This window comes from Nycticebus coucang, chromosome 21 (genome assembly GCF_027406575.1).
Source record: "Nycticebus coucang isolate mNycCou1 chromosome 21, mNycCou1.pri, whole genome shotgun sequence".
NCBI classification, from domain to species: Eukaryota; Metazoa; Chordata; class Mammalia; order Primates; family Lorisidae; genus Nycticebus; species Nycticebus coucang.
In genome coordinates this window covers 39,248,472-39,262,592 of record NC_069800.1, presented here as the reverse complement: position 1 = coordinate 39,262,592, position 14,121 = coordinate 39,248,472, and the positions used below count along the sequence as shown (strand labels likewise).

General features: G+C 45.8%; 1 protein-coding gene across 1 annotated transcript in view; it reads right to left on the bottom strand.

The window, feature by feature from the left end:
- The window catches only part of KIF3B (kinesin family member 3B), a 58,091-nt gene extending 46,147 nt beyond the window's left edge, over window positions 1-11,944 (bottom strand). The window contains exon 1 of the mRNA XM_053574205.1: window positions 11,587-11,944. The gene's annotated coding sequence lies outside the window, so the exon portion shown is untranslated. The remainder of the gene's footprint in view (window positions 1-11,586) is intronic.
- Window positions 11,945-14,121: the final 2,177 nt, after the last annotated feature.

Here is a 14,121-nt window from a genome sequence, read left to right as displayed (position 1 = left end):
GCCCAGGAGTTGGAGGTTGCTGTGAGCTGTGTGATGCCACGGCACTCTACCGAGGGCCATAAAGTAAGACTCTGTCTCTACAAAAAAAAAATTATATATAAAAAAATACTTATGGCACATGAATTATACCTAAATAAAGTTTAGAGGTGGCCAGGCATGGTGGCTCACGCCTATAATCCTAGCACTCTGGGAGGCTGAGGTTGGTGGATTGCTTGAGCTCAAGAGTTCAAGACCAGCCTGAGCAAAACCAAGACCCGTTCCTACTAATAGAAAAACTGAGGCAAGAGGATCTCTTGAGCCTAAGAATTGGAGGTTGCTATGAGCTATGATGCGATGGCACTCTACCCAGGGCAACAGCTTAAGACTCTGCCTCAAAATAAATAAATAAATAAAGTTTAGAGAATCCTAAGAAGGGAAATGTACAAGTTCGTCTTCAGAATTTTTTAAAGTCCTAATTTTTCACAAACCATTTATTTGAACTGTTCTCTTATGAGGCTGAGAGAGAAGCAGATGTTGGTGGCACCCATAGCTCAGTGGGTAGGGCGCCGGCCACATACACCGAGGCAGGTGGGTTTGAACCCAATCCGGGCCAGCTAAAACAACGACAACTGCAACAACAACAAAAAAACAGCTGGGCATTGTGGTGGGCACCTGTAGTCCCAGCTACTTGGGAGGCTGGGGCAAAAGAATCACTTAAGGCCAAGAGTTTGAGGCTATTGTGAGCTGTGAAGCCATATCACTTTACTGAGGGCAAAAAAAAAAAAGAAGAAGAAGAAGAAAACAAAACAAACAAAAAGAATAGGCTCGGTGCCCATAGCACAGTGGTTACGGCACCAGCCACATACACCAAGGGTGGCGGGTTCGAACTCAGCCCAGGCCAGCTAAGCAACAATGACAACTGCAATAGAAAAACAGCTGAGCATTGTGACCGGTGCCTGTAGTCCCAGCTTCTTGGGAGGCTGAGGTAAGAGGATCTCTTGAGCCCAATAGTTTGAGGTTGCTGTGAGCTATGACGATGCCACGGCACTCTCCCCAGAGTGACAGGGTGAGACTCTTTCTTAAAAAAAATAAATAAATAAAGGCCGGCTTGTTGTCTGTAGCACAGTGGTTACAGCGCCAGCCATATACACGGAGGCTAGTGGGTTCAAACCCGGCCCTGGCCAGCTGAACAATGACATCTGCAACAAAAAAACAGCCAGGCGTTGTGACAGGCACCTGCAGGCCAAGCTACTTGGGAGGCTGAGGCAAGAGAATTGCTTAAGCCCAAGAGTTTGAGGTTGCCGTGAGCTGTGATGCCATGGGCACTGTACTGAGGGTGACATAGTGAGACTCTGTCTCAAAAAAAAAAAAAAAAAAAGGCTCGGTGCCTGTAGCTCAAGCAGCTAAGGCACCAGCCACACACCTGAGCTGGCGGGTTCAAATCCTGCCTGGGCCTGCCAAACAACAATGATGGCTACAACCATCAAAAAATAGCCGGACATTGTGGTGGGCGCCTGTAGTCCTAGCTACTTGGGAGGCTGAGGAAGGAGAATCACTTGAGCCGAGTTGGAGGTTGCTGTGAGCTGTGATGCAACAGCACTCTATCCAGGGCGACAGCCTGAGGCTCTGTCTCAAAAAAAAAAAAAAAAAGCTCGGCAACTGTGGCTAAAGCAGCGAAGGTGCCAGCCACATATACCAGAGCTGGAGGGTTCGAATCCAGCCCAGGCCTGCCAAACAACAATGACAACTACAACCAAAAAACAGCCAGGCATTGTGGCGGGTACCTGTGGTCCCAGCTACTTGGGAGGCTGAGGCAAGAGAATCGCTTAAGCCCAGGAGTTGGAGGTTGCTGTGAGCTGTGATGCCACAGCACTCTGTCCAGGGCAACAGCTATGTCTCAAAATAAAAAAGCTAACAGTAGTTATTTCTGGGTGGTAGGACTTAAGGTGAATCTCACTAACTTTAATATTTTGAGGAATTTCCTCAATGGATATAGCAGCTGTAGCTGACTGGGTGCAGTGGCTCATGCTTGTAATTCCAGCACTTCGGGAGGCTGAGGCAGAAGGATCACTTGAGGAGTTTGAGACCAGCAATATAGTCAGACGTTGTCGCTACAAAAAACTAGTGAAGGGAGTGTGGTGGCGGGCGCCTATAGTCCTACTACTTGGGAGGCTGAGGAGGGAAAATCACTTGAGTCCAAGACAGTGGTTCTCAGCCTTCCTAACGCTGCGAGCCTTTAATATAGTTTCTGTGGGTCACGACCCACAGGTTGAGAACTGCTGCCAAGAGTTTGAGGCTGCAGTGAATAGCATACTACAGCTTGGGCAAGTAGTATGATGCTGTCTTTAAATAAATAAAAATTTAAAATCAGACAATTGGAGAACCAAAGAAGGGATACACTGTATATATTTCTTAACTTGTTACTGCAGATCTTGCAAAACCAGTAACTAGTTCTTTCAAAGACTATATTCTTGTGGTTATCTTTAAGTGATTTGAGCTGATATTTTTTTTTTTTTTTTTGTAGAGACAGAGTCTCACTGTACCGCCCTTGGGTAGAGTGCCGTGGCGTCACACGGCTCACAGCAACCTCTTAACTCTTGGGCTTACGCGATTCTCTTGCCTCAGCCTCCCGAGCAGCTGGGACTACAGGCGCCCGCCACAACGCCCGGCTATTTTTTGGTTGCAGTTTGGCCGGGGCTGGGTTTGAACCCGCCACCCTCGGCATATGGGGCTGGCGCCCTACTCACTGAGCCACAGGCGCCGCCCCTGAGCTGATATTTTATCTTACTTGGATAGAATCTTTTATAATTTATCAGTTAGATTTTTTTGCTTCGGTTCTTGAAATATGTTATAAAGTAATGATTACTGCAGTCCATCAAGGTGGATTTTTGTTTATGTCACACACAAAAGCCCAAGCAAGCCCTTCCTGAAATTACTGTTGAAGGTGATATGAAAGACTCCAGAGTGGCTAACAGTTAAGTGCAAAACTCCCAATAACCTATGGCAATTTCTATTTCACTTGGACCTGCTTCCATTTATACACGCTATGTTCAAGTATGACAAAATGCAAGTGCTGCAAATATCTTGCCAAAAACTTTAAAAATAAAACCATACTCACCATGATTATCACTGGTTCCCTCTCTAATGCAAATTATGATTTAAATAAATCAGCACACTAAAGATAGATCTGCCTGTGTGTGAAGAGCTCAATGCCCGCAATCAATGTGACAAAGTGAGGAGACACAATGTGTCACCGTGATTAACTGAGCTTTAAACATGAACATCCCAAATGCAGTGCAGATGTGGGATGCTGATAAGATGAGCTGATTGCAATGCTCTCTGGATGTCAAGAAATAAGCTTTTAAAGGGTATTTCTCTCAGAAGGTCTGGGAGAAAGCCCAGCATTACCTCACCAAGGAAGAAGAAAATATCACCCAACTCAAGGCTCAGTCTTTCAGTCTTTTGGACAGGGCTTGAAGGGCCTCGGGAAAGACTGTTCCCTGTTTGGGGCAGACGGGTGGGTAGAGAGGTGGAGTTACTTGCTCCAAGTCACACCCATGGCCCCACTGCCTTTTCCCACCAGAATTTCCTGTGATGGCATAGTCCTTGACCAAGAAATATTTCTATGAGTCTGGAGAGATAAGGAGTTCTTGAAAGGAAAAAAATGAGCCCACAGCGCAGAGAGAGAAAATTTATGAGACTGAATCTCTTACAATTAGTCAGCAGGCATTACATAGGACTTTAGTCACCATCTTCTCACCCAGGGTAGATATTATTATCAAAATCAAAAAACAGTTTAGGGCTAAATGACTCAGAATACAAACTCAAAGTTCCTACCAGCTTCAGCCGTTTCAGCCCTGGAATTAAACCACAAAGAAGCATGAGAGGTGGCCTACCTTACCAACTTAGTTATCTGTTCGCAGCCTCATCAGTTAAATAAATGACACTCATCATATGCTAAACTAGCTAAAGGCTTTTTCCTTTGATTTCCTCAAATATTCTCTGAAATCACTCTTTTCAACAGCATTTAAAATTAGTTAGCCAGCCCAGTTCAGGCTTGGTGGCTCATGCTTATAATTCTAGCAGTCTGGGAGGCTGAGATGGGAGGATCCCTGGAAGCCAGGAGTTCAAGACCAGCCTGATCAAGAGTGAAACCCCTGCCTCTGCAAAAACCAGAAAAATTAGCCAGGTGTGAAGGAGCACCCCTGTAGTCCCAACTACCAGGGAGGGTGAGGCAAGAGAATCACTTGAGACCAGGAGAGAGATTGCAGTGAGCTATGACGATGCCACTGCACTTTAGCCTGGCAACACAGCAAGACTCTATCTCAATAAAAACAAAAATAAAAAAGTATTTGAAGAGGTGTGGAAGAGAACAGCTTTTCACAAAACACCAGGGACATGGTCACTGCCCACCTGAAAAACACATGAACAGTGAATAGTAAAAAGAGCGATGAACTTGGGGTCAGCAGATGTGGGAAAGTGATTTGACTTTTTTTTTTTTAAGAGACAGAGTCTCACTTTGTTGCATCACAGCTCACAGGAACCTCCAGCTCTTGGGTTTAGGCGATTCTCTTGCCTCAGCCTCCCAAGTAGCTGGGACTACAGGCACCTGCCACAGAGCCTGGCTATTTTTTTGTTGCAGTTTGGCTGGGGCTGGGTTCAAACCCGACACCCTCGGTATATGGGGCCAGCATCCTACTCACGGAGCCACAAGTACCTCCCTATTTAACTTTTTTATATCTCTACTTTCTTCTTCTGGAAACCTGCATCACAGGATTGCTATGAGGTCTAAATGAAATATGTGTAAGCTTAGAACAATGCTTGGCTCAATAGATGTTAGCTATTACTATTACTTTCAATGCCATTATCATTGGCAAGTCCTAATACTTTTGATCATGATTACCTAGATTAGTGCACTAGAAACACCTTGGGATCTTGGTGTAATGCAGACTCTGGTTTATTAGCTCGTGGCCTAGAATCTGTATTTTTTTTTTTTTTTTGTAGAGACAGAGTCTCACTTTATGGCCCTTGGTAGAGTGCCATGGCATCACATAGCTCACAGCAACCTCCAACTCCTGGGCTTAAGCGATTCTCTTGACTCAGCCTCCCGAGTAGCTGGGACTACAGGCGTCTGCCACAACGCCCAGCTATCTTTTAGTTGCAGTTCAGCCGGGGCCGAGTTTGAACCCGCCACCCTTGGTATATGGGGCCGGCGCCTTACCGACTGAGCCACAGGCGCCGCCCTAGAATCTGTATTTTTTTTTTATTTTTTTATTTTTATTTATTTATTTATTTATTTAGAATCTGTATTTTTAACAAGCTCCCAAGTACCCAGGAACCTCTGTCATGCAGAGCACACTTTGAGCAGCATGAATCTTGTCTAACCCAGCATGAGGCAGATGCTTACTATTACTGACAAAATAAGCAACCTCTCTGCAACTCAACGTCTTCACACATAACCTGAGAATAATACACATTTTACATGATTTCAACTGACTGAAAATTATTAAATGAGAATGCATAAGGCCCTCTAAACTGCAGACAAAGTTACACAAGTGGTAGTGGCAGGGCTGTTAATCTTATAATTCACAATGTAGAAATAACGGCATTGTAGTCCCCAAGTTTACAAGTGTAATTACTGCAACATATAAAAATGAGACTTGAATTCCACTTGCTCTGAAGAGATAGTCCATTCAAGAATCCTCTAGGAATTCTGGCAGAACACAACAGCTTTTCAAGAGATTCCCAAGTCAAAAGCTCTGAAACTTTAGAACTGTCATTCAGTGGCCAGGAAAGAACTACTTTGGCAGGAAGAGTGTGGCCATCTGAGGCACTGACAGTGAACTTCTCTAGTGATTCTACTTCCTCTCCCAGAGCTGGCCAGCCTCCTTTCAGCCTCCATTAGCCAAGATCCTGAGTCAGAACAGCACAAGACAGATGGGCACTCCCCTGGCAAAGCCCACACCTGCTGTTGCACAAGCTGGCAAAGAGTCAGATTGTGAGAAAAGTAGTGGGTTTTTTTGTTTGTTTTTGTGTTTTATTTTGTTGGTCTAAGGTAGATGCTTTAATCAGATGCACCTTCTTGCAGCATAATCTGGGATTTATTCCTCACAGATTATAAAGTGTGGTTTATCCCTCGAGCCTCCTCTCTAAGAGGTTCAAAGAGAACTATGGCTAATTCTTTTTTTTTTTTTTCAACTATGGCTAATTATTTATTATTTTTCCCTCTTTTTAACTATGGCTAATTCTTCTTCACAGGGTCCCTTACCAAAAAGTCCCCTCATTGTTTCAGAGGCAGATGGCACCTTCAATATCTATCTAATTGCTCAGGCCAAAAACGCAGGAGTGATCCTTAATTCCTCTCACAAGCCCCCACTACCCTGCTGGTTCTACCTCCAAAACACACCCCCAATCCATCCTCTCTTACCATCTTCACTGACACCATGCTAGAAGGCCACCATTGTTACTCACCTAACCTCCTAACTCACCATCTCCTGGCTGCCACTCCTGTAAAATTTGCTGGCCACACAGAAGCCAGAGTGATTTTTTAAAAAACAAAAAATGGATCCTGCCTCTCCCCTTTTCATAGCCTTCAATGGTTCCCACTGCTTTTAGAACAAAGCCCCAACTCCCTACTCTAGTTTACAAGGCCCTGTATGATCTGAGACACGCCCTCTCCCTCCCCCCGCCCCATCCACCCACCTCTCCACTCTCCCTCCAGCTCACCAGCCCAAGCCATTCTAAGCCTTCTTGCAGTTCCTAGAACTTACCAAACTTGTTCCCACCTCAGAACCTTTACCTGTGCTCCTCCTTCTGACACATCTGCAAATGGCTGGTCCCTCCCTGGGAGCAAATCTCAGCAAAATGTTACTGCCTTAGAGAGGACTTTTCTGACCAGCCAATTAAAGTAGTGGCATCCCCAATCCTCTGCATAAGTTATTCTCTGTGACATTGCTGTTTTACTGTTTCCACATCACTTATTTGTTGATTTTTCTGTTTGCTACCACTGGAATGTAAACTGCATGAGGCTAAGGACCTTTCTACTATCATATCTCCAGGCTGGAACAGGGCTGATACATTCCAGATGCTCCACAAATGTCGAATACATAAAACCAAGAGAGTATAGTGGCAAGAGCATTGAACTTGGAATCAGAAGACCTAGATTCCAATGTGAAATGGGCCACTTACTACCTCAGGATCCTTGACTGTAAAATAGGGATCTTAATCTGCATCTTACCTTCCTCACAGGGTTACTGATGAGTCCAAATGAATAAAGACACGTGGAAGCATTTTTGTAAACAATTATGCACTATATAGACAGTATTGTATTGTTTACAGGGACCTATAAACTAATGGGTAAAAAGGCTTACAGAGCTATCTGAGGCACCCAAAAGAAGTCTAGCCATGCAACAGAAGAGATTTGAATCAGAGGTCTTTTTATTTATTTATTTTTTTGTAGTTTTTGGGCAGGGCCTGGTGTGAACCTACCTCTGGTATATGGGGCCGGCGCCCTACTCCTTTGAGCCACAGTTGCTGCCCTGAATCAGAGGTCTTATGCAGCAGGGGCATATATAATGCAACATATAAATTCATTTAAAGAAGTTAAATTGGGCTGGGTGCAGTGGCTGTAATCCTAACACACTGGAAGGCTGAAGTAGGTGGATACCCTGAGCTCACAAGTTTGAGACCAGCTTCAGCCAAAAGCGAGACTCCATCTCTAAAAACAGCTGGGAATAGTGGCGGGAGCCTGTAGTCCCAGATACTTGGGAAGCTGAGGCAAGAGAATCACTTGAGTCCAAGAATTTGAGGTTGCCGTGAGCTGTGACGCCACGGAATTCTACTGAGGGCGACAAAGTGAGACTCGGTCTCAAAAAATAAAAAAGGCTTGGCGCCCGTAACTCAGTGAGAAGGGCGATGACCACATACACGGAAGCTGGTGGGTTTGAGCTAGCCCCAGGCCTGCTAAACAACATTGACAACTGCAACCAAAAAACAGCCAGCATTGTGGAGCAATCCTGTAGTCCCAGCTACTTGGGAGGCTGAGGCAAGAGAATCTCTTAAGCCCTTGAGTTTAAGGTTGCTGTGAGCTGTGATGCTACGGCACTCTATCGAAGGGGACATAGTGGGACTCTGTATCAAAACAAAAAAAAAGTTAAGTCATGTCAAATATTAGTAATTTACAAATTAAGCTCAGGTTCCTTGAAGGATATAGAGATAAGATTGATCTCTACATGCTCTCCGTATGATTGGGATAGAGGGATTTAACAAACATTTATCTAACTGGATGTTGGGCTAACAAAACGGACATCTTACCATCATCTTTCACCTTTCTTTGCAAGCCACTGTGGCACAAGATTACAGGTTCCTGGGGTAACCCTGTAATAATACCAACATTTATATAAAGCTATGATCCCTACTCTTTCATGTTTGCAATGACCTTTTGAGGTTGACAGACATACTTTAACGCATTAATTTACAAACCATATATAGAAAATAAAGTACAGGTACCATGTTAAGCCCAAATAATGACAGCTAACATTTACCAAATATGCCAGCACTTTACATGTATTAGGCACAAATAAATCCTCACTATTTTTCTTTCCTTTTCTTTTTCTTTTTTTTTTTTTTTGTAGAGACAGAGTCTCACTTTATGGCCCTCTGTAGAGTGCCGTGGCCTCACACAGCTCACAGCAACCTCCAAATCCTGGGCTTAAGCGATTCTCTTGCCTCAGCCTCCCAAGTAGCTGGGACTACAGGCGCCCGCCACAATGCCCAGCTGTTTTTTTGGTTGCAGTTTGGCCGGGGCCGGGTTTGAACCCGCCACCCTCGGCATATGGGGCTGGCGCCCTACCGACTGAGCCACAGGCGCCGCCCCTCCTTTTCTTTTTCTTAAGAGACAGGGTCTCCCTCTTGCTTCTGAGCTCAAGCAATCCACCTATCTCAGCCTCCCAGAGTGCTGGGATTACAGGTGTGAGCCCCCATGTGGGCCTGGTACTATTTTCTTTTTTTGAGTCAAAGTCTCGCTTTGTTGCCTGGGCTAGAAGCTACAACCTCAAACTCCTAGGCTCAAGGGGGTCCTTCTACTACAGCCTCCCAAGTAGCTGGGACTATTGCCTGACTCTTTTTTTTTTTCTATATTTTGTAGAGACAGGGTCTTGCTCTTGATTTCAAACTCCTGGCATCATGCAATCCTCCACACTGTACTCTCAAAGTGCTAGGATCACAAGCAAGAACCAGCTTAGGTACTATTATTATCTTCATTTTACAGATGAGGAAACTGTAACACAAAGACATGAATTGAATTACGGCAGAGCCAAGATTTTAACTCAGGCAGCTTGACTGTATGCTTTTAACTACAACTGCACAACAGCACTTCATTATCATCTAACCTATTCCCCTCACTTTTTTTTTGCAGTGTCTGGCCGGGGCTGGGTTTGAACCTGCCACCTCCGGTTCATGGGGCTGGCACCCTACTCCTTTGAGCCACAGGCGCCAGCCCTCCCCTCTTTTTTTATTGATTGAGTGAGCGAGCACAGGGTTTCACTCTGTCACCCAGGTTAGCACGCAGTGGTTCAATTACAGCTTACTGTAACCTCAAACTCCTGGGCTGAAGTGATCCTCCCACCTTGGTATGCCAAAGTGCTGGGATTACAGGCATGAGCCACCCACCCAACCCCCTTTTCACCTCATTTTAAAGAGGAGGGAATGAGAGACAGAGAAGCGACCTTTTGAACATTTCAGCTCCTTTTCAGGACCACACTTCAGACTTTATCTATTTCAACGAAGCTTTCTGTGAGCTCTTATTTCCTAGCCATTGTAAGAAAAGCTTCACAGGGTGGGGAACCTTCAGCCTAGGGGCCACAAGTGGTCTTCTGGATCCTTGAGTATTGCCTTTTGCCTAAATCCAAATTGTACAGAACAAATCTTTTTATTATAACAGGTACATCAAAGAAAGATAAAGCTTTTCTTGTCTCCTTGGGTACTTAAAAAAGAACAATCTGAAATCTGAGGGCTGCAGGTTCCCCACCCTTCCTTGTGGCCTTGTAACAGCTACTGTTGAACAATCAAAGGCATCAGGGTATGGGGGATAAAATACAGGATTTACCTAGAAACATGTCCAGCTCCATCACTTAATAGGTATAAAATTCTTAGGCAAGTCATCCACTTTTCTGAACCTCAGTTTCCTCATCTGCAAAATGGGGATGATACCACCAGCTACCTGGCAAAGTCTATGTAAAGATTAATGAAATAACACACCTGAAAACCTGGAAAATGTTGATTTTCTTTCTTTCTTCTTTTTTTTCTTCTGGAAATAAGAGTCCTGCTCTGCTTCCCAGACTAGAATGTTATGTCAGCCTAGCTCACAACAACCTCAAACTCCTGGGTTTAAGTGATCTTCCTGCCTCAGCCTCCCAAATATCTGGGATTACAGGTGTGCACCACAGCACCCAGCTAATTTTTGTATTTTTAGTAGAGATGGAGGTCTCACTTTTGCTCAGGCTGGTCTTGAACTCCTGAGCTCAAGTGATCCTCCTACCTCGGCCTTCCAGAATGCTGGGATTATAGGCATCAGCACCGGCCTTCAAAATGCTTAATCATATACTTGTAAAGAGTTTTACTGTTTGAAGCACTTCCCAAAGGACATAAAGATTTCCTTTTTCTCCTGGAAGGGTCAACAAGACCCAAGCAGAAAATAAGACCATAACCCCAGCAATCTACAAGGACTGCCCCTCAGCATTTCCCCCACCAGGGCTATTTACAGAAGTTTACCATCACCATTCTTGCTCTGAGCAGAATGGAGAAGTAAAACCTGGAGTGGGAAGGATGTCACAGTAGACTCTCCATATGAGTTGTTGCTCTACACATTTAAATCCTTCCTGTCCTAAAGTCATCTCTTCTTGGAAGTCTTGCCCTCCTACTCCAGATGTCTCATAATATAGCTTGTTGGACACGTACTACACGCCAAGCTACTTAACATACCCAGTCTTATTGGATTTCCACAGTTGCTCATTATCCCATTTTACAGATAAGAAAAAGAAGGCTCAAAAGGATTAATTTGCCCAAAACCCAACAGTTACTAAGTGGAGAAGCCAAGTTTCTAACTCACTCAGATAGCAAGCTTGACTCTTGGCCCCCATGCTAGGTAGGATTCCTTAAGAATTTTACCTCTTCCTATTTAAGGCACTTTCACACATACACTTCATCATCTTAACTATTCTAAGCATCAACTGTCAGGACCCCATTGGACAAACAGGTTAACTGAGGCCAGAGAGGGGAAGGGACTTGCCCAAGGTCACACAATGAGCCAGGGACAGCGCCGAGGTTTGAACCTCAGGCTCTGGCTTCTGTGGCCCCGTCAGAAGCGGGGACCCTCACCGTGGCCCGGGCCCCCCAGGTGGACTCCGCCCGCAGGCGGCCGTGGCCGGGGGTCAGGCTGCGACTCCGCGCGGACAGCCGGAGGATGCCCAGGAGGCAGGGCAGAGGATGCTCCGGCTCCGCAGGGCTGCAAAACCAGGCGGCAGCGCCGGCGGCTCGGACGGCAGGAAAATCCCCGGCGACCGGAGGGGTCGGCCGCGCCCGCAGGCTCCCGGGCCCCTCCCGACTCACCTGCGGCCCGAGGCGAAAGCGGGCGGCGGCGGCGGCGGCGGCGGCGGCGGCGGGGGCGGCAAGCCCCGAGCTCAGCCATTCCCCGCTGCCCCGGATGGGGAGAGACGGCAGCCGCTCACTTCCTTAGCAACCTGGCTCGGCGACCCACTTCCTTAGCAACCGGTGTCAATTTCAATAACTTTATTGGGACCTGGGCGGCGGACAGGGAAAGCCGGCTGGGCGGGCGCGCGCGGCGGGGCCGCTTCGTGGCTGCCCCCCGCGCCTCAGTCTTTCCATCCGCCCGAGGGGTGAGCGCCGGGAGCGTCCTGGCCTGACTCCAAGCGCTGGTATCTCGGCGCCTCCGCTTCCCATCTGTAAAACGGAACGCCCTGCCTCGGTCGCACCCTGCGATTTCGTCAGCTGCCGTTTGGCTTTTGCTAAAAGCGCTTTCACACCCGTCATCTGACTTGGGTCTCAAACTGCTACTGAGATAGCTCTCATTTAGGCCTTCACGCCTCGCATCCAGCCGTCACCAGACCCTCTCCTCACCTTTCAGATATTTCTCCTGCCTGTCCAACTTTCTTCACCGTCACCTCACCAGACAAGGACAGGCCACCCCCATCTCTAGCCTGCCTGCAATATCTGGTCCCTCTGATTCCACTCTTGTGTCCAGCTATGCCCTGCCAATTCATTTTCCACAAGGCAGCCAGAGTAAATGATTTTTAAGCCCCTGGTTAACATATATATATATATATATTTTTTTTTTTTTTTTTTAATGAGACAGAGTCTCATTTTGTCATCCTCAGTAGAGTGCTGTGCTGTCACAGCTCACAGCAACCTCAAACTCCTGGGCTCAAGTCACTCTTTTGCCTCAGCCTCCCGAGTAGCTGGGACTACAGGCGCCCGCCACAACACCCAGCCTTTTCTTCAGAGACAGTCTCCCTCTTGCTCAGGCTGGTCTCAAACTGGTGAGCCCAAGCAATACACAGCCTCCCTGAGTGCTAGGATTACAGGCGTGAGCCATCGCGCCCGGCCTGGTTAACACTCTTTAGAGGACTCCCACCACTCTTAGAATCAAATCAAAGTCCTTATTACATTCTACAAAATCCTTAACTCTATTCCAGTTACCTTGGCCTAGAAGGCCAGGTTCCATACTCCATAGGAACTCACACCTGCTGTTCCCCACTAAATAAAATTCTGTGAAGGCAGAGTCTCTCCTTTGTTCATTGTTATAATATCTGCCATTCCTAAAATCAAACTTAGTCCTTAGCAGGTGCTCAATAAAATGTATTGATCCTTTAAAGAGTAAATACTAACTAGGGCTGCTATTCCCCAACTTCTCCCCTATTTTTTGCCTGGTATGGCAGCTATTATCACTTGTTCTGGACAGTTTCTTCTTGCTCCTGGACATACAGCTCAACTACATTCCCTTGCTTTTCTTGTAGTTCAGATCACCTTCTGACCAATTAATATGTGTGCCATTCTCAGACCCAGCCCATAAAAACCTCCCCTACAATTGTACACTTTCAATACTTTACAGTGAAGAATTTTGCCAGATGTGGTGTTTCCTGCCTAGAATTCCAGGTACTCAGGAGGCTGAGGTAGGAAAATCCCTTGAGGCCAGGAGTTGGAGACTAGCCTGGGCCACATAGCAAGACCTCTATCTCTACAAAAAAATTTTATTTAAATTTCCCAGGTGGCTTCTGCCTGCAGTTGGGAGGCTACTTGGAAGGCTGAGGCAGTTGGATACCTTGAGTCCAGGAGTTTGATGCTGCAGTGAGCTATGATTGTGCTATTGCACTCCAGCCAAAAAAAATGTAAATAAATAAATTGAAGGATTTTAAAGAATTCTAAGGCCCCAGGAGTTGGCTGAGCTACAAAATGGAAGGCATTTATGTCAATCAGATACCCTGTAAGGACAACTGGCCAGGAAACCAACCAACCTGGATCATCCCTGTGGACAAGAAAATAAACTTTTATCCAGCCATTGAGATGTGGAAGGCTTTATGTTACAGGAGTAAGGTGGTCCAGCTAAGACACCTATCTCTGAATCATCTATTGAGTCCCAGTTTACTTCCCTTTTGCTGATAACCCATCCTATTCCCTACTCATCATTAACGACAATAATTAAAGACAATAAATAATACTTACCTTTTAATGACTACAAATATTATTGTCTACTCAGCCAAGTAATGTATGAGGTCTGACAATCAAGTTCATAAACTTGCCACTGTGCACTTATGTTGACAGCATCTTACCAGTATAAAAAACTTGGTAAGTTTTCATAACCTTGGTATATCAGTGTCTCACAGCTGTGTTCATGTCAATGTGGCAATATCTCACTAAGTGGCATTCATTATCATCGTCATGTGTTTCTGTGCACCATGGGAGAATGTCAGAGCTTGAATTAGACTCAGATGTCTCCAAACTTTGTTTTCCTCTGCCTCACATAGGAAGAATAAGAGTTGTCTGGCTCGGCGCCCATAGAATAGTAGTTATGGTGCCAGCCACATACACCGAGGGTGGTGGGTTTGAACCCGGTCCCAGCCAGCTAAA